Consider the following 7,734-nt stretch of genomic DNA (forward strand, 5'->3'; position numbering starts at 1 on the left):
CCTTGTCCTAGTGTGGGACACCTCGTTTGGGGCACGTTGGATTTCAGTACATTGTAGGAGTTGATTCACCAAGGTCGTTTGTTGTGTAAGGGCGCTCATTAACTCTATGACTTGACGGGACAAGTGTTGCTCACCATTTGGATTGAAAGTGCTTGGAAAGAATGTGCCTCCTTGAGCAATGGAAGGATGGTAAACTCCAGGCACGAGATTTGAGTTGGGAAATGTCAAATCCGTGGAGAAATATGGTGAAAATGCCCCCTGCTCGATGGTAGGTTTGGATGGTTAAGATAGTCTTGGGTCAACATGGGCTGCTTGGGATGCCATGGGAGCAGGATAGGTCATGGGAGCAGACTTGGTCGTGAGAGCAGGCTTAGCCACCGGAGCAGGTTGCTCGGTGTATGATGGATGCGAGTGTTAGGCTTGGGTTGTGGCTTTGGGGCCATGGGCTTTGGATGTCACGGCTTGGGCTTGGGCCCTTGCAAGCTTGGATGGCACGGCTCGTGCCGTGGTAGCAATACCATGGACCTTGCCGCCAGTAGTGGTGAGTAGTGGTGGCCGTGGTGGAATCCCGTAGCAATGGTGCCGCTCCAATGATCACATTTAGCCTCGTGGATCGCCGTTGACCCATTTCTTAAATATTATAATTTTCACTTGTGGAATTTTCTCAATTTCTAGCCATTGTATTTCTCAATTTCAACAAATGGACAAGAAAATAGAAAAACCTTTAGATGCGGGAGTCTTTTATGAATGTGTGTGACTCTTCTCTCAATGGAAGCACCAATTTGTGGATGCAAATTTCTGTCTCCTTCTTCTTGGACAAAATTGCACCTACAAAACAATTAACACCTTAAGTTATAGGCCAAAAGCCTCACGCGCCCACGATGAATGGGGGGCTTTGGCCGATGAACCTCTGATGCCAAAGTTAGAATTTAGAGGGAAAAATGTTTAGAGAGTTTTTGGAGTTTTGCAAGAGTGTGGACTTAGGTTTTTATAGAAAATAGGGTAGTTTATATAGGGCATGGCCGGTCCCCTTTGGAGAAAAGGTGGCCGGCCCTTTGGAATGTCTTTGAGTGTATTTTGTGGTTAATGGGTGATTTAATTGGCAATTAATGGATTAATTTGGTAATAAATCCATTAATTAGCCAATTAACATGTTTTTAGAAGGCATGTTTTCGAGGTTATGGGATAAATAAAATAAATAGCTAATTGATTAGCTAAAAATTGGAAAATGAGGTAAAGAATATCTGGAATGAAATAGGTTTTGGGAGTTTATAGAAGGGATTTGATGAGATAGGTTTTGAATTGTTACCTATTTTGGGCACTTTTGACTTGGTTGAAAGATGATTGCCCACTGCTCGTGCGTAGGAATCCTGTTATGCCTCAAGGGTATTTCTGTCCTCTTATGTCCAAAAATTCACGTGTCGCCTCCTGATTATTTTTGGCTCCACACGAACCAAGAGAGAAAATGAGCAACAAAACATCAAAGAATGCAGAACCCAGAGAGAATAAAGAACTATCTTGTCTGGAGCAATTAGTCAAAACCGTTAACCACCACCAAAAACCCAGAAAAGATTCATTCTAATTGTTCAAGAATTTGGAGAAAAATGACTGAAAACATAACCTTCACATGAAACTTTTAAGTTGGGCATTTCGACAAACACCTAGACTGCACCTATATCTGATCTTTCTTCCATATCAAAGAATAGAGTAGAGATCAAAGAATTCACTGACCCATTCCTTTAAACAGTTGGAGTGCACAGAATCATAACCTGAATAGCTCTCGAGATTTGCAATCTTGAACAAACAAACACCAACAAAGAATTCAGAAAGTGATTTGAGCAGACCACAGAGAAGAAAGAACCATATCGAAGACGCCTATGAATCCCTGCACTGACTACCCAGCACTAAGAAAAGGCACAGATGAATACGAAATACCACGAAGAAATCAAACACCCCCAAATCCTACAATTTTTTCGTAATCAATGGCCTGAAAACCCACCAAGTCCTTAGAAGCCACAGAGTACTTCTGGTTCCGGAAATCTTTGATGATGTGTTCGTAATCGGCAAGCCAAAACATGTTCTTAACCTTCAGAATTTGAGTCTCTAATAACAGCGACAGGCCAAACAGGGGAGGGCCGCTGAGACCCAATTCCAGCGCAAAGTCTAATCCTAACAAAGAAAGATCGAATCTTTCACAAGCAACATAAGAGAATGCTTGAATGGAATAATTGTGTCTTGAATTGATACGAGAATGAGAAAATATATACAGTTGATATGCACAATCAACTCCTTATAAATTGGAGTTGACTTCCTAACTAGGCAAATACATGAAAAACTAAGAATACAAATAATTAGGGATTTGTTCCCATTGAGATCTGATTGATTTGTCAACACTCCCCCTCAAGTTGGTGCATATATGTCACTTATGCCCAACTTGTCTAAGAAACATGAAAACTTATGACTTGAAACAGCTTTCGTGAGAATATCTGTCAACTGATCCTTCGTTCTGTTTGATGGTACTTCAATTAGTTTTCCTTCCAATTTTTCCTTGATAAAGAATCTGTCAACTTCAACATGCTTCGTTCGATCATGTTGTACCGGATTATGTGCAATGTCACGGACGACTTTATTGTCACAAAATAATTTCATAGGCTGATCAATTTTTATACCCAAATCCTGGAATAGAAGTTTAAGCCACAAAATTTCACAAATCCCAAGGGCCATTCCTTTGTATTCGGCTTCTGCACTGGAAAGGGCAACCACATTTTGTTTCTTACTCCTCCATGTAACCAAGTTACCCCTAACAAATGTAAAGTAACCTAATGTTGAGCACCTATCATCAACTAAACCTGCCCAATCTGCATCAGTATAACCTTCAACTCCAAGATGGTTATTTCTTTTAAACAAAATCCCTTTTCCCAGACTTCCCTTCAAATATCGTAAAATCCTCATCACTGCATTCATATGTTGTTCTCCAGGATCATGCATGTATTGACTCACTACACTCAAGGCATAGGCAAGGTCTGGTCTTGTGTGTGCTAAGTACATTAACCGACCTACTAACCTTTGGTATCTCCCTTTGCCAACTGGTACTTGATTAGGATTAACACAAAGCTTTAATCATTCTTCTAATGGTGTAGATACTGGCTAACAAGCAGACATGCCAGTTTCATGTAACAAATCAATAATGTACTTTCTCTGAGATAAGAAAATTCCCGAATTGCTTCTCAATACCTCAATCCCTAGAAAATATTTCAGGGATCCAAGGTCTTTCATCTCAAATTCAGCAGACAAGTATTTTTGTAAGGCCGCACGTTCTTCTGGATCATTTCCTGTTACCACCATATCATCTACATACACAATAAGTGCGGTAAGCTTCCCATTTTGTTTTCTCAAGAACAAAGTATGATCAGAATTACTTTATTTGTAAGCAAATGCTCTCATTGCTTTTGTGAATCTTCCAAACCATGCTCGAGGGGATTGCTTCAAACCATACAAGGATTTCTTCAACCTGCACACTTTTCCTTTGTATTTATCTGGGGTATTACATCCTGGTGGAAGATTCATATAAATCTCTTCTGTCAAATCTCTATGCAAGAAGGCATTCTTCACATCGAATTGCTGTAAAGGCCAATTGAGATTTGCAGCCAAGGACAACAAAACACGAACTGTGTTAATCTTGACCACAAGTGCAAATGTATCTGTGTAGTTGGTTCCATATTTTTTAGTGTATCCTTTTGCTACTAGTCTTGCTTTGAAGCGGTCCACTGTCCCATCAACTTTGTACTTCACATTATAAACTCATTTGCATCCCACAGGTTTCTTACCAGTTGGCAAGTCTGTGATCTCCTAGGTAGCATTCTTCTTCAAAGACTTCACTCTTCGTTCATTGTTGCTTGCCAATGTGGATCAACTAAAGCCTCATGCACACTGTTAGGAATAGATATAGTAGATAATTGATACACAAATAACTTATTTGAATCTGACAGGTGACTGGTAGACACATAATTACTTAACGAGTATAACACATTAGACTTAAGGTTGGGCTTATTCACAGAATACCTAGTTTTGCACTTAAGATCAGCTTCATAAGTGGGTTTAGGAATACCTCGGTTAACACGGTTAGGGAGACGAGATGGTGGCGGTGTTGGTGCATCCGGAATCGAAGGCAATTGATTATGGTTACTAGGGCTCAAAGATGGCGAGGGCAACTGTGAGGGCGTCGAAGAAGCTGGTGGTGCGGAAGTTGGCAGTGAGTTATCCGGTGACATAGGCTTGTCTTTTTCAAGGTTTTCAATGTTATTTTCATGTGAATGATCACCACTTGTCTCCAAGACATTACCACTTAATTCCAAGTCATTCACAACGTTATTTTCTTGTGAATGGTCACCACTTGTTTCCAAAACATCACCACTTGAATCCAAATCATTCACAACAACCGTATCCGGAATATATAATCAAGAGTTGAACTTCTGTCTGATTCTCCCCCTGTAGTGAAGACTCGGGATTGGCAAAGTACATATCGTTCTCATGAAATGCAACATCCATAGTGATGAATAACTTTTTCGTCGGAGGGTGATAACATTAGTATCCTTTTTTATTGAAGGCATACCCCATAAACACACACCGCAAGGCTCGAGGTTCAAGCTTGCTCCTCTGCTGCGTATGAAGATGAACGAATGCCACACAACCGAACATGTGAGGTGGGAGATTGGGTACTATAGAAGCATCGACATGTGAGGAGAGAGCCTGAAATGGTGTCTGAAAATTAACCGATCGAGAGGGAACACGATTAATGAGATATGATGAACATGTGTAACTAAATTTTCAGAGTTCTATCTATCTTTGTTTTAAGTTTCAACGTTTATTTTAGATTGTTTTTCAATTATGATGAACATGTGTAACTAAATTTCTTTTTAGCTAGAGGTGAATTCGAAGCCATGATTATATGTTTTATATAAATTGATTACATCCAGTTATTGTTTCATAAGACATGAATGCGATTTACTTTTCTGCTTTATAGAAAACTTATTCATGCATGTTTATTAAGGATGCATACTTGGTTTGCACGCAGGGATTTGATGCTAGAATATAAGGGAATTTCACCTAATCATTATGAACTTATATTTGTAAGAAGTAAATGTCACTTGTCATGATTGAGTTAAGTAAATTCTTAGTAGGAGTATCATGCTTTTCATAGTTACGAATGCTTTGTCAATGCTTATGATTTTACTACACATTTAAACTCAAAGAGCAACGCATCACTGTCCAATGTAATTCAAGCATCTACATGACCGTTCCCATTTAACTGGGCAGTGTGCTTCAACCTCTCCTTTTACTTTTAAAACAGGCATCCCAAGAAGTTTAAGTAGTTCCTTTAAACCACCTTTGGTAAATAACCGATAAGCATTTCAAATGCCCCACCAACCAAAGTTAATCTATTTTGTACAAAAGAAATATTACATATTCTAACAGTACTAAACTGAACATAGAATTTAATAGGATGAACAGGTGTTGAAAAAAACAATTAAAGTAGGAGATTCATGAGCTTTGCTCTTCAACGTATCAAATTCAAAAAATCAAACATAAATTCATAATGAAGGTCACCGATCAAATCACATAAATCAAAGAAAATTCACAGCAAAACGAAAAATAAAAACAGAAGCTCACTTCACATCAGCTTTTCTGGGAGCAACAGCTGGTGATTTCCCATGTTCAACTAAATCTGCACAGAAAACGGTAAAGCAGAGAGAATAAAGAAACAAAAATTTGTTTCCAAGATGTGAATAAAACTATGACGATTCAGTGCAGCCGCAGAGTTGCACAGATAGAATTCAGAGTCCTGTGATTGGTGGCATATTATCTTTGAATCTTGATTACGGAACATGTACCTAAAAACTAAACAAAAAAATCAGAAACAAACTAAAACATGGGATGGTGAACTTTGTACCTTGGAAAGGATAGACACATGTAGGCTCAACAATGCAGAGAGCTCTTCGGGATCGGTCCAAACTTCGTGGTCAATGACAGAAAGAGAAGCCAAGGAGGAAAAAGAACGGTCAAAGTCAAACTCTCGCAACCGAGTATATGCGACGATAAGAAATCATATATTCATTCATATATTGAATTCTCCAATGAACTATTTTCTTTAACAAATCAAAATTGCTACCTTCGCAGATGCCCAACGTATTCATGCTCATATTCTTCATCTACTCAAGTTGTATAGTGTAATTATCCAACAGCAAAAAGACCAAAAGAATGAAACTTCTGCTCCTAAAAAGCCCAAACTCATAAAATTCCAATTGTTAGAACCCTACCATAAAGTTTATGAGTCGAAGAATCCCAGTATTAAGTGCAGCATGATCATAAGCTCTTGAAGCTTTTTCCTCCATGTCATACCCACCTGCCATTCAAATTAACAACAATTCAATGCCAAATAAAAAATGAATAAGTGATAATTTAAACAAAAATCCCAAATTATTGTTGTAGAGAAAAGACATACCAAGATAAACTGCATTACTTGATTGGTATGGAATACAACAACAGCATAACACGTGACATTTAAAGAATTAATAGCAAAAGTCCGATTTCAGCAGCAATTAATAGCGGCGTTCAGATTTCAGCAGCAGGGTAGAGACCAAAAAAAATTCAGTAAAAAAGAAACAATAAAGCTACAACTGAAATTAAAAAAAAAGTATGATCAAACCAATCTAGAAGCCAAAACTATTCCTAGCATTACTAAATTAATAATAAAAAAAAAAACTCATAAATTTATAGGAAAATAAAAATGTAAATCAACATTAATATAAACTTAGCCACAAACCTAGATAAACCCGTACTGAATCAAACTGAACAGAAAACACATAATCCTGAAATCAAACCTCAGATGAATAAAATTGGAAAAAATAGTAAACTCTGGTACTTAGTTATTCTCAACAGCTTAATACGTGTTCCAATATTTTATTTTCTTTTTGTGTTGCGTAGGCTGCCTTCTTGACAACCAATGTGACAGCCCGTCCTGAAATATTTTATCGATAGCGTGAAATGATTTTTATACCCTTAAACATTAGATGGTATTGTGTGACATGCACTTTGGTTGTGGACCAAATATGTTAAGTTCTAATTGTTTGGACCCAATTAGAACTAAGTTTTCTTTGTTTTGGTTGGTAGCCCAACCTGGACCACACACACACTCCTATACCACTCCCGTTGACCCTCTCTCTCTTTCCCTCTCGGATTTTTCCATTTGTCCGTACACTCGTACAGTCATCTCCTCAACTCTCATCATCTCTCACGGATCAAGGTTGTTGTTGGTGTTTTTGGAATTCTTGCAAGTCTAGGAATCGAACCATAGCATTGGTTAGGCGTGAGAACTTCAAAAACTCGAGATATCAAGATGCCCCGATTTGGTGCACTATTCATCTAACATGATCGCGGACTTTTCTTCAAGTTTTAAGGGTCTAGGGAGCCTTATAATTGCTTCAAGAAGCTTAGGGAAAGGTTTTGAAGGGTTTTGGACGTCGGGAAGTCCAAGTTTATGGAGTTGCAGAGGTGGCCGGAGTATCGAAGTTTTCCCGGCGAGATTTAATGGGTTTTAGGACCTAAAATGGTAAGGATTTGTTCCTCTCATCCTAAGCTTCAATTTGGTACAAATTTCATGAATTTTGGTTGAGAAATGAAGAAGATTTGACGATTTGAAGTTTTTCATAGTTTCTAGCGATGGCGACGGAATCC

General features: G+C 38.4%; 1 non-coding gene across 1 annotated transcript; it reads right to left on the minus strand.

Annotated features, from left to right (window-relative positions):
- Nucleotides 1-5,405: 5,405 nt before the first annotated feature.
- LOC103406525 (uncharacterized) lies at nucleotides 5,406-6,361 on the minus strand. The gene is made up of 3 exons (XR_003775811.2): nucleotides 6,170-6,361; nucleotides 5,951-6,012; nucleotides 5,406-5,725 (listed from the first exon to the last, which is right to left on the minus strand). It is a non-coding gene; the product is annotated as an uncharacterized protein (transcript).
- Nucleotides 6,362-7,734: the final 1,373 nt, after the last annotated feature.

Source organism: Malus domestica, chromosome 09, assembly GCF_042453785.1.
Source record: "Malus domestica chromosome 09, GDT2T_hap1".
Lineage (NCBI taxonomy): Eukaryota > Viridiplantae > Streptophyta > Magnoliopsida > Rosales > Rosaceae > Malus > Malus domestica.